Source organism: Phascolarctos cinereus, unplaced genomic scaffold, assembly GCF_003287225.1.
Source record: "Phascolarctos cinereus isolate Bilbo 61053 unplaced genomic scaffold, phaCin_HiC Scaffold_726;HRSCAF=1367, whole genome shotgun sequence".
NCBI classification, from domain to species: Eukaryota; Metazoa; Chordata; class Mammalia; order Diprotodontia; family Phascolarctidae; genus Phascolarctos; species Phascolarctos cinereus.
This window is the reverse complement of record NW_027556098.1, coordinates 73,642,357-73,657,764: the sequence shown is the minus strand read 5'-3', so window position 1 is coordinate 73,657,764 and position 15,408 is coordinate 73,642,357.

Below are 15,408 nucleotides of genomic sequence, written 5' to 3'. Positions count from 1 at the left end.
AATTGAGTTTTTCAGACCCATTGAGAATTCAAGTCAAAGGTGGGAGGGAAATTCTAGACCTAGGGACTACTCTAAGCAGACATGGAGCTAAGAGTGCAAAGGGCATATTCAGGGGACAAAGAGCAATCGAGTTTGTATGATCAAAGAAACTTCATATGGTTCAGACATTTTTTTCTTTTTGTCTTTGTAACCCAAGCAGTTGGCAGAGAGTGAATGATAGGTGCTTAATAAGTGCTGACTGATGGGAAGTGATATGACCACATGGAAAAATAGCATCAAGATAACTGATTTCAGAGTCCATAGGATTTCAATTAGAGATTGTGTGTATGTGAGATATACATATATGTAGATGAGATATACATATATCTCACATACATATATACACACACAAACACACCTATATGTCTCACAGTCAATCCTTAACTTTCACTGGGGTAACTTTCCTAGAAAATGGAGCAAAAGTAAAAAACTCAAATGTTGTGACATTTAACCTACGGGAAATAGGAGGTTAGGTTCCCACAAGCACCAAAGACTATAATCTTTCACTAGAGATTGCTGAAAATAAGCTTTTCTGCATATAATTCTTTAATCACAAAACATTAATTCTGATAATATGCACTTTTCATAATGCAGTGACCATGAAATAATCCATAAAATAAAGGGGAGAGAAGAGGCAAAGTAGGATGGGATGGGAAGGGGCAGGAGCTGCCTATCAGAAGAACCCAGAGGTAAAAAGGGGAAAAGAGCAACACTTGCCACCTCTAATCTCCCTCTGGACGTCATGAATGAACTGTTCCCTGATAAAAAGCGCGTGCCTCAGAGTGAGTCCCCACCCACACACTCCCCACTGTAAGGATAGGACAGCTCTTCAGAACCAGCACAGTGTGGTGCCCATGCTATTGGGGGCAGGCTGGTTGTCAGGAGTCCAACACCATGGAGCAGTGGGTGAAGCAGGTGTAGCTTTCGGGTGGTTTGACCAACATCTTATTAACACACAAATTTAGCCACTTTTCCATTTTTATTTAAATTCCCTTATTTGGCACTTCAGAGGTTACTTTAACACTTTCTGGAGGGGATTCATGAACACTTTGATGAATACTGTCTTCCTTTTTTTTGCAGATATAAACTTGATTATCATGTCATCTCTCTCTCTCTCTCTCTCTCTCTCTCTCTCTCTCTCTCTCTTCTCTCTCTCTCTCTCTCTCTCTCTCTCTCTCTCTCTTTCTCTCTCGCTTCTCTCTCGCTCTCTCGCTCTGTGCCCACCCTCTTTCCCCTCTCCCCTCACTCCCCTCCTTCTCCTTCTCCTTCCCCTCTACTACACATAGCCACACATGTGTGTAGCTTCTAATGAGAAAGTTAAAATGATGTTACTAATAAAATCACTGGAATACTTGAAGTCATGAAAGTTAAACAGGCAAATATTGACTATTGACTACATATGTGTATACATATACATTCATAGTATATACATATATATATATATACATACATATATGTATACACACAGATAAACAGTATATAATGTTTTTGGTAATCATAATGACTTTTTATAGAATTGTGCCTGTTTTGGGAGTCACAGCAACTATAATCAGACTGCTTTGTTTTAAACCATATGCCTGGGGCCATTGCAAAATGTGATTTTTACTCCCCTACCTTGTAGTTCCATCTGTCTGGATTGAATGGATAGTTACAAGAAAGTTATGGTTTTCCACTAAAAAGCCTAGCAGTGCAGTTTTGGCAAAAATTTGTCCTCTGCCTGAATCAGTAGGATTTTTTTTTAATTCCAGTGGAGAGGATTCATGATATAGTAGAAAGAATAATGGTATCAGAATTAGGTATCCCACATTAGAATTCTTCATCTGCTAAAACTGTAGAGTGATCTTCAGCAGACTACTCTCTGAACCTCAGTAAATTCATCAGTAAAATGAAGAGGTTAGAGTGATTGCCCATTATAATGCCCTTTTCAGCTCTAAAATTATATTAGTACCTAAGCTGAAATGAAGTAGGCTGGGTACAAGTGTTCTATGTGTTTCATTTTACTCTAAATCCATCAATCCATCAAAGTCTATGACAGGCTGTCTTATCTTTGTCTTATCACTGGAAGTTGAAATATTTGACAGAGATCCATGTTTTATTTTCAACTCCCATTTTAAGAACAGAGAGATGAGGTGCTCCCAAGGGTTTCACGCAGTCCTTTAGCCCCTCCACCCATCCAATGACTTACTACTCTCCTTGAATGATTCTGCTACTCCAGAGGTTGTGAAACTTCAGAATATGGTTACTGAAGAAAGGAGATCCCATCTTGAATTATTAACACTCTTTTACAAAGTTTATATCATAATAGCGGTATATAGGATGATTTGTGATTTTTTTGATTATGAAATTTGTGAAGTTATACCACCATATATAAAAATTACATTATAAATCAAATTAGTCTTAACAGACTCCAATCTTAGGCACTTAATTAAGCAGCTAGACGGGGTAGTGGATGAAGTGTCTGGTCTGGAGTCAGGAAGAACTGAGTTTAAATCTGTTTCAGACATTTGCTTGCTGTGTGACTCTGGGCAATTCACTTAATCCTGTTTACCTCAGTTTCCTCATTTGTAAAATGAGCTGGAGAAATAAATGAAAGACGACTCTAGTATCTTCCCCAAGAACATCCCAATTGAGGTCACAAAGAGTCAGTTATGACTGAAAATAACTAAACAACAACAGAGAGGGAAAAGAAAGGTAAAAGATTGTTCACAAAATGTTTCATACATCTATGTCTGGATGCATTGAAAAAACTTAATTTAATATTATTTTCTGTTTACATGGGATTTTAGATATTTTTTAAAAAAATCAATGTTGGGGTGATAGTACCACATTGACCAAAGCTATGATTAAATTTTCATATAAAAATGATTGTACATTATTTTACCATGAAAGAAAAAAAAAACCTTGTCAGCTCCATCATAGTAATTCATCTTTGCCGTAGTTCATTCTTTTCTGAATTCTATGGAAGGTCTTCAGGCATTGTGCCTTCATAAATCATGAAGTAGTTTATTGTCTCTGAATCGTTGGGCAGCAGATCACTGGCATATTTCCAAAGTTCTCTATGTATTCCACCTTGAAGATTGATCATCTTATCCTGAGAAATTATTGTAAAAGCAAACAAAATAGGAACTTCAAAAGTTACTGAAATACATCCTACTTATAACTTAAATTAACTCTGTGTGTTTGAAACCAAGGCAGAATAATTTTAGGAACCAATATTTAGATCTGTAATGCCTTCTAATTCATTTTCCTCATTATATTCCTGAAGAAACTGATGCCCTCAGAAATTAAGTGATTGTCCAATACCAAACATAGTGTATAGCAGAACTGGAATTTGAACCTGGGTTCTTTAAATCCAAATTCAGTGTTCTTTAGTGTTTTACCTAATGTACTTCATTAACTCACTATTAGCTAGATAACACAGCAGTATAGATCCAAAATAGATAACTCTACAAAAAAAAAATCTAAAAACATCCTCTAACTTGCTCATAATTATTATGTTGGTAGATGGCTGTAATAATTTAAAATAGTCATAGCCATTCAATTCATCTTTCACTTATTGCATATACAAATTGTTCTCTCATTTCAAATAATCTAAATTCCAGAAAATGGTCATTTATTTTTCTTTTAATATGATGTATGTGGATATTCAAGCCTTTCAAATGATGTTGTCTTATTTGTCCTCCAATGACTCATTTGGCTGGTGGGTCAGAGTGCCAGGGATTCAGGCTGGCATTTCTGTTATTCCAAGAAAGTAGAAAAGATTATATGAATGTTATTTGGTCAATGATGCACAACCTTTCCCTTAGTCATGCCTTCATTGCAACCAAAACTGGGGAAATCATGATTTACACCTTGTAGCAAAACAAAGAAACAACCAACAACAACAACAAAAAGAAGCTTAGTATTAATATTCAAGGCAGGAAGCTAGTCTTTGCCAGTACCTTATAGGGAATGAAATGAAAATCACACAACAATAACAAAAACTACCACCAAGTTGTGGAGGCTTAGAAAAGAAGTTAGGATAGCATAGGTTTCTTATAGGAACTTTACTTGCTAACTAGATTTTGCATATATTTTATCAGCTCCAAATCTACTTCAAATGGTTAAGGGAAATTTATCTAACCCAATCATTCTGTGCATCATTTTCCTTATTGGAGTGGTTTTATAACTATATTTGAAGTTATTTAGTTGATATAATAAATTATACCATCACTCCATTTCAGAATTGTCCTTTCTTTGCAATAGTGAGGTGAACTGGAGCAATCAAATTGTTCTTCATGAGTTCCAGGCAACTGAAATCTTCAGTGTTCAACTTCTTCCAACAATCCAAAATAGCAATTGTACATTTAACGAACTTGTTCAAGCTAATTTAAAAAAAAATGTTGCTGACACACCACCACCAGCAGCACAGATACACACCCGTAGTGTAACTTAAAAAAAAAACTGACTCTGAAACAGCTGACTTTTCTATCAGTTTAATAGGCTGAAGCTCAGACATCTCACATGTTTTTGTGGAATGGCTTTTGATTTGTTCTTGATTTTGCAAGTGTTTACAGATGCTTTCATTTCACTTAATACTATTTCACTAACATCACAAGAGGATTAATTTATAATACTTATTTTCCACCTCCTTTGTGCAAAATACACTATTATTTGTAGCATGTGAGATTTGGATTTTCCTTCATCCAGTTGTCTGTAATATTTCTCCATGATGTTGTTATCATATTTTTTTCTTCTTTACTCAAGTTTACACCAAATTACAACAATTGATAGCCTTTTAGCACACTACATGGCAAAACAGAAAAGAGAGGAGAGGTGGGCAACTTCAAACATATGAAACATTCTATGGTGATGGTGTGGGTTTCATTCGTTCCTATGAAAGAAAGAATAACAGATTTACGATGTTATAAAATAATTTTCTGAACACCTGGAAAGCTTAAAAAAATTGATCTCCAATGTAAAGTGAATAATAGCATTCAGAATGGTCAAATAGCCTGCCTCAAACTTGTCGCAAATAACTTTACCCAGTGAGGTTAAGTAACTGATACTTCTCAAACTAAAACTTGCTTTAGTGGGAATTTCTTAGTTGGTTTTCTTGGCATAAATAAACTAAATCTATTAGTTTTAAAGCATGAGATAAAGTGCTTAATTTGGTTTTTGCATACCTCTTGTGTGCTAAAAGACTAATTACACTAAAATTCTGAAATGCTTTTTCTCATACTTAATAAAATGATATGGTTATTTCACTTAGAAGGCAGAAGTAAATTTAGATGACTAGATTCTCTCCTTAAATTCTTTTCAACAGCTTTTCTACAAAAGTTAAGCTATCAGATTTCATGACTCCAATTTTATTAATTTAATAGAAATGTTACATTATTGTCTGACTCCCTCCATTATCCTTGTTGATTATAAATAAATCATTTCTCATATTGACCAGCTATTGAGGGAAATTAAAGAGTAAGTTGTCGAGAAGATATATGATATGTCATACTTATTATTTTATACTTCGTTAAACTAACAATAAAAGGACAGTAGAAGGATATGATACTAATCAGTCAATTGATTTCTCACACAATAATGTAATTAAGCATACTACTCTGTTAGCAATATTTTTGTTTGCATTTTTATCCTTAGAATGTATCAGTCACATGAACATATTAGGTGTTTAATAAATGTTTTATATTAAATTAAAACAGAAACAGCATTAAATAAATTATACACAAGAAATTTATATTACACAGACATACACATATGAAAAACACGTGTGGAAATATTATGGGATTCTATTTCACTCTCCACTTGGAAAGAATTTGATAACACTGTAAAAATTTTGGTAATTGCTAAGCTATATATGTAGCATATGCCTTTTCTTACCACTCTACCTGCCTTCCTTCTTCTTTTCTTTCTTCCTTCCTTCCATCTTTCCTTCATCCCCCTAGCACAAGAATTACATGCCCTCCTCTCCCATTTCTTCCTGTTTGTGCTATACAATCAGATTTTTAGTGTTTGTTTATTGTGGTCTTTGGAATGTTAAAAAAATCCAAAAAAATACATACTTATATGTAAGTATATAAACATTTAACAAAAGAATGTCTTTGTGTATATTTTGAGAGTGTACGTGTAGTTATTTTGAATTATCCGGCCCATTTTTACTTTCCATTAGTATGTACCATTAGGGTAATATTACAAAAATTACATAGGCTATGAACCATCACAAACATCAACAAAATGATCATTAAGGACATATATGACCAGAAAAATGGGGCTGGTTATGTAGTGAGAACAAAAAGCAAATGGATAGTATGGGTATTATACTTCACGCTTAATGATAAAAAGGCTCTCTGGCAAGATATGGATGAAGAGACAGTGTGCATAGTTTCATAGAACTGGCTCTTCAGAGGATTTTGATAGATGAGGGAACTAATACTCAAAGCAGTGAAATTGTTTGACCGAGATCAAACAGATAGGGACAGAAGCTGGATTTGAACACTCTTCCTCTGATGCCGAATCTAGTACTCTTTCTACTACATCACATTAATTAGGTTAGGGCTACGTGAGTGAGAACATGTAGCCATTCAAACTTTAAAAGATCAACTGTGCATATCCAACTATTCAGACAAAGGGGAAGAATATATTTTTTTATACTGTAACCTGAAAAGGGTGACTTTTTTCAATGATAATTAGCTTCTCTAGTATATCGTGGTGACATATAGAATTTTTTGGGGGGTGCCAAAGCAATCAGGATTAAGTGACTTGCCCAAAGTCACACAGCTAGTAAGTAAGTATCAAGCGTCTGAGACTGGATTTGAAATCAGGTTTCCTGATTCCAGGGCCAGTGCTGTAGCCAATGAACCACCTAGCTGCCCTGACATGTAGAATTTTTAAAAAACCCTCAAAAACAGTTTTAAAGTTGTTATTTATTGGCTTATAAAGGCCTCTCATTGGTGCAAAATCAGATTAATAACTGAGTAGAAGCCTGGCAGCAAAAAAAAAATGAGTAAAAATCAGAAACACTACTTTCAATATTTAAGACATCAGTTTTAATTTTCTTCTCTGGTAGTTAAATGATTGATTCTCTGAAAGAAGAAAGAAAATATTTCATTTTTATAATTACTATGCTTTGAAAATATACCCTTGCCAACAGGATTAACTTTTTCACTTAAGTGAAATGTAATGGAATAAAGGACAAGATGCTTTTGTTCTTCACAAACACCTATCCCTAGAAAAGGAGTTGTGAGAATGCAGATTTGTCAGCTAATAATTAACTTTACTCTTCATAATTTAGGAAACTGAAGGACTTTGCTTTAATATGACACATCCATATGAATATTATTAATAACAAGAGAAATAAGAATAAATGAAAATTGAAGTATCATCTCTTATATAATAATTAAAGGTTGTAGATATATAAAAGGATAACAATGATTTATTATGTTTTTCTAGTAGATTTAATGACAGTTATTTGTCCACTTGTTTGTACCACTTAAAATTATTTAAAAATTAATTTCATTGACCTTTCATGTCATAGATATATGTAGACAAGTTTTTTTAATTCTCTGAAGAAAAGTAGGCATTAAATAAGCTCTATTATCCTAATTGTTTCAGGACCTCATACACAAAGTTGTCCTCTTTTCTCCTTCACTCAGCAAGTACAATTGTATTTGAAATGACTCAGGTTAGAAATGTAATGAAGCCAAAGGTTAATTTTCATGGAAGTACTTTGCAAACCATCATGCTGGTCACAACAACAACGTTTGGTAAAGTTTTTAACATTTCTATTTCATTCTTCATTGCATTAAAAACATATAAAATCTATGTATTCCTTTCAATGTTCAATTTACTTGACAACTCCCTTTTGCCAACATTCCATCTATAGCTTATGTCATTAGTGTACATAATAGTTGGCAGTTATGGGCCTAAAGCACTACATAGGCATTGAATTATTTACTAGAACAAAGGTCAGTGTGTCCATGATTTAATGTCAAAGGTTAGAAAGTCCTGAAATGTCTGCATTTTTCTAAAGTGATGCACAGTTCTGAAATAAAACTGGCATTTTATAATAGATATTCCATCAGATAATCATACACACACATATATGTATGTTGTATGTATGTTAAATGGTTCACCTGTTGATTTTCATTGCACATCTTGTCTATGGTGCCCTGTGTAAATCTTAACTAGGAACTCATTTCCACATTCTCTGTTTAAGTACGTCAACATTCTTTTCTCATTAAATAAGTCTTTTGTGAGAATTGAAAACTAACATGTTTCATAGAGTCGATTTCCTCTTTATATGATATTACTTCACAATATGACAATGACAAGTAAGTCAGTAAGTTGGAATTGGATAGATTAGATTTTCTACTTTAATTTCTCTATGGGAAGTATATTTTCTTAGCTAAAATAGTGTAACTATTTTAACTAGAGGTAGAATTGACACTCTGAATTGGACAGTATTTCACATTATTTTTTTCTATGAAGCACACTGAGGTGGGGAGTGAGTGGCAGAAAATCTTAGTCATAATACCTATTTTCGATATGCTGCTTGATGTGAATAGATGACCATTACGATTTAACTGGATTGGACCAGTGTGCTACAGAATATAGTTTTTACTGAAGCATCACTAAAGTTCCCATTCTATCACTTTCACCAAGCCTTATACTTTTTAGAGCTTCTGCATGAATTAATGAAATGTGTATTCAGTAGAAGCCAAGAAACTAATGTTTAATAGATGCAGCATGACTTCACCACAGCAATCAAAAAAGATATTCCATATTGAAGAAGACAATAAGAAATAGCCAAATTTATTAAGGGATAATTTTTTAAGCTAGTCTAATTGAATGCATTTGGAACTGGAATTTCTTATCTGTGAATTAAAATGACTTGCTAAATTTAACTTCCACCAATACATACATACTTTAAACTTTTTCCCTTTGCAAAGGTCAAGAAAACTTTCCTTTAATAGATGAAATACTGTCTTTGGCCACCTCACCTACTAAAATCATTAGCAAGGTGGGATGGGGAGTTTGCTGTGAGTAGAACCAGAAGAGATGATTGAAGTTGCGAACAATGGTAAGAGAGGTTATAAGTAACTAATCTGAACATATAATAGAATTCTGAATCAAGGAAGAATAATCAGAATGAGAGAACTGTCACAAGACAGCACTTTTCTGTTCAGAATCCACTTTGGAAATTGAAACATTTCATAAATGTGAATGCATATCTATACATGAGAGTTGCATTTAATTACATCTTTATTTACATAACTGCATATATTTTCCAGAAGTTCATTTAAAAACAAGCATGACTGATTTCGACAGGAAAAATCAATTACAAAAGACACAAAAGAAAACCTATAAGTATGAAAGCTGTAATTAGAATATATCAGGAATATAATTCTAAGACTGCAATGCTGACTTTTATTTTTATTTTTATTTTTTTGCTTCTCCTTCCCTAATCATCAGTTCCTGAAGTAAATGTTTCTTTTCAGTGAATGTCTAAACAATCCACATTAAACACACTGTTCTTAAACCTTGCTATACGTCACATAGCAGTATGTCAGAAAAAGCAGCAATTTTTTCCTTACATCTTCCTCCAGGTGAAACAACATAACCCACATGATAACTCCAGGATTTTTCTCAATATATAAGGGGAAAACAATGTGTCTGTTTTGAAGATGCCTTACAGAGATATTGAACCTTAGTGGAAGGAGAGATACTTTTGAACTAGTATTGACCTGGCTCTTAGAATTACCATTACCAGTTCCCAATTTCCCTGAGGCTAAGTAGGTTGACCTCTTTTCAACTGCCATCCCCAAACCCTTTCCCAAGGCAGGTGTATTGACATAAATTTATCATTATTTTACAATACAAAAGAAGTAAAGTTCAAACTATTTTATTGTGACCTGATCCTTCACTGGTTTACCATTAATCTCTAAATTAAACTTGAATTGCCTTTTTTAACTTCAAGCTTATTCACCATTCTCTTATATATCCCTTCTTCCATCACTCCTGACTCTCATGTGTCTCCTTTAGTATAACTCATACAGTTATTCTCCTTTTTTTCTTCTATAACAACTTCATGCCTTAGGCAAAATATAAAATAATAATAAAAAACATCTACATAGTGCTTTGAGGTTTACAGAGCAGTTTGTAAATATTGTCTCATTTTAGCCCCCCTGGGAGGTAGGTTCTATCAATATCCCCATTTTGCCAACAAGGAAACTGAGGCAGACAAAGGTCAAATGACTTGCCTAAGGTCACTTGGTTAATAAATCTTTGAGGCCACATTTTAACTCCGGTTTTCCAGACTCCAAGTCTACAGCTCTACTCCCTGTGCCACCTAGCTACCTCTTCCCTGTGTATTTAGTTATTTTCTACTGTTGAGTAAGAAAGCCTTTGCTGATTTTTTTTTAATGAGAGAAATATTCTGATTTGTACTTGTAGATTTAGTTTGGATTATGGAACCTCTGCTTTTAAGACTTGTTCAAATCAATTCAACTAAATAAAAAATGATTCCTAAGTATAAGATACAGTAATAGGTGCTGAGGAGACAAAAGCAAAAACAAATTAGATTCTACCCACAGAGATCTTATATTTTACTGTAAAATAGCCTATTTAAGACTTTTTATCAAGAATGATAGAATCTTAGAGTTTGAAGAAAAAGTGGAAGTCATGTAGGATTTCTTCTCAGGATGATTTCTAAGGGACCCCATGTAACAAATCAAATTCAGTTTTTTTTCTTTTTTTAAAATTGCATGACAGTTTTGGTTGTCTGATGTTTTCCAGGTCATTGTGGCCAGATCCTGCTCTTACCCCTTCCCCATACCTAACATACACATTTTATTTTTCAAGTTAAGACTTACACTTCAAAAGTCTTTGTAGAATCTTTGGAGAGTCTCAATGGAGAGTACTAATCAAACTTTCTTATGTTATAGATGCAGAAACAGAGATGCAGAGAAATTATATAATTTGAGTTCCAAGGGATCATAGGCTTTAGACATAGGAGGGAACTTAGAGATCATTTAGTTTAAATCCTTTAACTTTCAGGTTAATACACTGAAGCTTAGGTTTGTTACTTGCCTGAGATCAAGCACATATTCCATGGGGTGAGAGGTGGTGGTGGGGATGAGGCAGGTGTGTCACAGTCCAAATCTGAGTCTTCTTACTTCAAATCTAGTTTCTTCTAATATGCTTTGCCACCACTGTGCATGGTTGTGGGCAGACCCAAAGCTGGAACCTACATTTCCTAATTCTAGTGGTTTTTTCCCCTTACAATACAAAACTTCTCAAGAAACATTTACAATTTTTCCCAGTAAGTCAGATTGAGAGTATAACCCATAGTATCAAATACTTCAGAGTGATCATGAAGTTATTGGGGACCTCTGAGTGAGCTAAGATCCTATATTGAGTAGTGAGTTAAGAATCCAAGTTACAAGGGAGAAGGGAGAAAGAATGGTATAATAATGGAAACCTTGGGAGTAGACTATTATCTCAAGAAGTTCGGATGGAAGGAGAGGGAAAACATGGAAAATTGATGGATGCACTCAAAGATTTAAGAAAAGCTGTTCTTTGCTTTCTTTTTTTGTTTGTTTTTGTGATTGAAGACATGTAAGCGTGGTTATGAGTAGATACTAAGGAGTCAGTGTGGAAGGAGATACTGAAAATTCATGAGAGGCAACTATTGTTGAAAGAGAAATCTAAAACAAAACAAAACACTGGAGCAGTTAGGAACAAAGGAATAGGTTTAACCTTGAGAAGAATTAGAGAATCACATTTCTAAATTTATAAGGAGCCAAGCTGCTCGTTTCAGAGTTGAGGAAATGATCACCCACAGAGATTAAATGGCTTATGACCATGGTCTTACACAGAAAGTAAATGGCCAATTCAGGATTTGAACCCACATTAGCATGCAACTTCCTTTGACATAGGAGAAAAGGGGGAAATATAGGTGATAAGGAAAGGAGTTTTTATAACATTAGAAGTATCTTCACCCTAGGGTCATAACACATTATTTTGAACCAGTTATATCACTTGTTAGAGTCAGTGTCATTTTATAATCATTTTATGCATGTGCCTTATTCTCCCCTGGCAGATTTTATGGATCTTGAGGGCAAGGATCCTATATTATTCATATTTGTGTCTCCTTCACTGCTTATCACTGTCTCACACATACTATGGCCTGAGTTATATGCATGCCATTTTCCCTGAGCATTAAAAATTTGACAAAGAACAGAAATGAAATTCAAAGCTGGTATCTGATATAACTTGCAATCTAAATTGTCCATGTTTTTCCACCTAGCAGCATTTTGGAACAAGAACCTGCTTATTTTCTTCCTTCAGATCTCAGTCTCAATACAGTATTTGGGTTTAGAGAACATAAATCTTGTTGAATTCACATTTTGAAGAGATTTTAAGACTTGATATGATTTAAATAATTTGAAATATTGCCAGTGCATTTTAAATTATCAATCTAGTATTTTATGCAATAAGTTAGGTTTTAATTTCATAGCTATTAAAAGCATTTAAATTGAGAACACTATAAGTCAGGAAGAAAAATGCATAAAACTCTACATTTCTCTGATAAATTTGATTTGAAAGGCCATATGGCCAAAGATAATTATTTTTCTTACCACATTTTTTTTAAATAAGACAAGCCAAGGAAAGACTCATTAGTGAGCTATTATTTCTTTAACCTCTTCAATCTTCTTCTCATTATTTTAATTACCTGGATATTTTTGATAGGTGTTATATGAATACATGGATATGGGTGACTACCAAGGCAAACAACAGTGAAGAATTATATTTAGAAAATTATTTAAAGAGATGAGAATTCATCCTGGATTGATTCTCATTTCAATTACTAGATTATGCTGAATGTTTTAAATAACCTTGATAAAAAGCAAAAAGTCATGTTAAAATTTCTTAAAGAAGCTAAAAATTGTAATATGGAGAATGTAACAAGTGCCATCTTCCAGCATTCTGCATCATAAAAGCTAGAGGTAAGATCAATTTATTGAATCACAGCGTTAGAGAGGCAATATGCTAGTCATGCCAAATTAAAACTCTTATGTATCCAAGAATAATTACTGAAGACCTAAATAAATGTCTTGTTATGTGGTTTTCAAATGCCAACAAAAAAACAAAGGCAAAATAAATTATTTTCTCTACCTGTATTCAATATATGCATTTCGTTGTTAAAAGTGTCTCTTTTGGGGGCAGGTAGGTGGTGCAGCGGATAGTGCACTGGCCCTGGAGTCAGGAGGACCTGAGTTCAAATCCGGCCTCAAATACTTGATGCTTACTAACTATACAATCCTGGGCAAGTCACTAAACTCCATTGCCTAGCAAACACACACACACACACACACACACACACACACACACACGTATGTATGTATGTATGTATGTATGTATGTATGTATGTATATATTTGCTGTCTGGGGCAGTTAGGTGACGAAGTGGATATAGCACTGGCCCTGGAGTCAGGAGGACCTGAGTTCAAATCAGACTTCAGACACATAACACTTACTAGCTGTGTGATCCTGGGCAGGTCACTTAACCCCAATTGCCTCAACAAAAGAAAAAAAAATAACAGAGTGTCGCTTTTGGAAAAGAAAGATTTTCTTTGCCAAGGGAGCCATAAATACCTCTTTTAATAGTGCTTTGCAATGTGATTGCCTCACCTCCAAAAAAACAAACAAATAAACAAACCTTGAAGGTCACAAATGGTTTTTAGCATTAAGTAAGGCTCAGAGTTTTAGAGTGAAAAATAATTCTAGATTTGGAGGCATTGGAAACCTTGGTTTCAATCCTATTTCCACCAATTATGAGAGGGTATGTTATGTAACCACTCAGAAACTCTAGCTTTAAAATGTGACACCTGTAGGATATCTATGCATGTGTATAAATGTAAACATACATATGTACTTATAAAATATCAATAAAATAATTTTAAAATGTGTAAAAGCTCTTTGTAAACCTTAAAGTGATATATAAATGCTAGTTACATGAATATACAAGTATCCATATTTCTATTTTGTACATACAATACACAGAGTGTTATTGTGAAAATCAAATATCTAATATATGATATAATAGAATATAGTATGAAATATAATGCCATGCTCCGAAAGCCTTGAAGCACTATAAAATTCTAGAAATCATGTAAACTACTTGAGTATAGAATGTTTCATTTTTTAAAACCTTCATCATGTTTGTTGATTGAATTACTGGCATAATATCTACTTAGTACTTAAAATCCTCGGACTTTTTTTTTTCGAGTTCTGGTTTAACAGAGACATTTTAAAAATCGTATACATACACACATGCACACAGAGAGGCATAGCCCTAGAGCCAGTACTGGATTTAATAAAACTTTTTTTTCACTCTTTTCTTGACACCAAATGGTAATAGCAGCCACTTAAATAGCTCTTTAAAGCTAAGGAGCTGTTAGTTCACAAAAGCCTTATGAACTAGGTGTTACAGGTCTTATTCTCCTCATTCTAAACATAAGACAACTGAGACTCAGGAAGTCCCAATGACTTCTTAGTAGTCAGTTATGTAGGTAAGCCATGATGGAACCAGGACTAGAGCACGTCTCTTCTGATTTCAATTGAAATGCACTTTCTATTCCTTCAGTCTCTTTCTATACTCATTTGAAAGACAGGAGGCTTCTTTGGTACAAGAAATGGTGAAAACCTAGCTCTGTACAGCATAGAGTGCATTGGACCAAAATAATCTGGGAACTGAGGTGTCTGTTTAATGCCCGGAAAAACTTCAAGGATGTCTGGCAAATAGGACTGCTTCATTTGCCATTTCCAGGCTGCAAAAACAAATTAGATCATACTAGAGACATCAAGACAGCTCTTCATGAGGATTATGAGATAGCAGCTTTGAGAGCAGATTCTGATAGCTCTCCAAAATTACAAGTTTCATAGAGGATGAGAAAGCCTAAATCTCAAAATGTGGGACATACGTTTCAAAGCCAACGATAAGTATGATGCAGTGATTTACATGGACATCTGCTTTGTTCATGACAATTTCTCAGAATTTTTATAAGAAATTAATATTCAATAAAGGAAAAATAAAGTGTCAGGCAACACAATTCCATCATGTGCCGTGGCATGTGTCTATTAACTAGTTTCTTCCCCCTGACATTTTCCCTAATATTGGCCAGACTATCCTGGACTGTAACTGTATGCCACCATATGTTCCTTAGTCTTATTTTCTATGAAGAATTTGGACCTTCTACACTGGAAGAAAATCTGGGACTAAAGACAAATTTGGTACTGAGATTGGATTTGGGCGTATGATTGAGGTTAGAATAGGTCTATTCCATTTATCTGTTCCATTTGTCTGTGTGGCAGG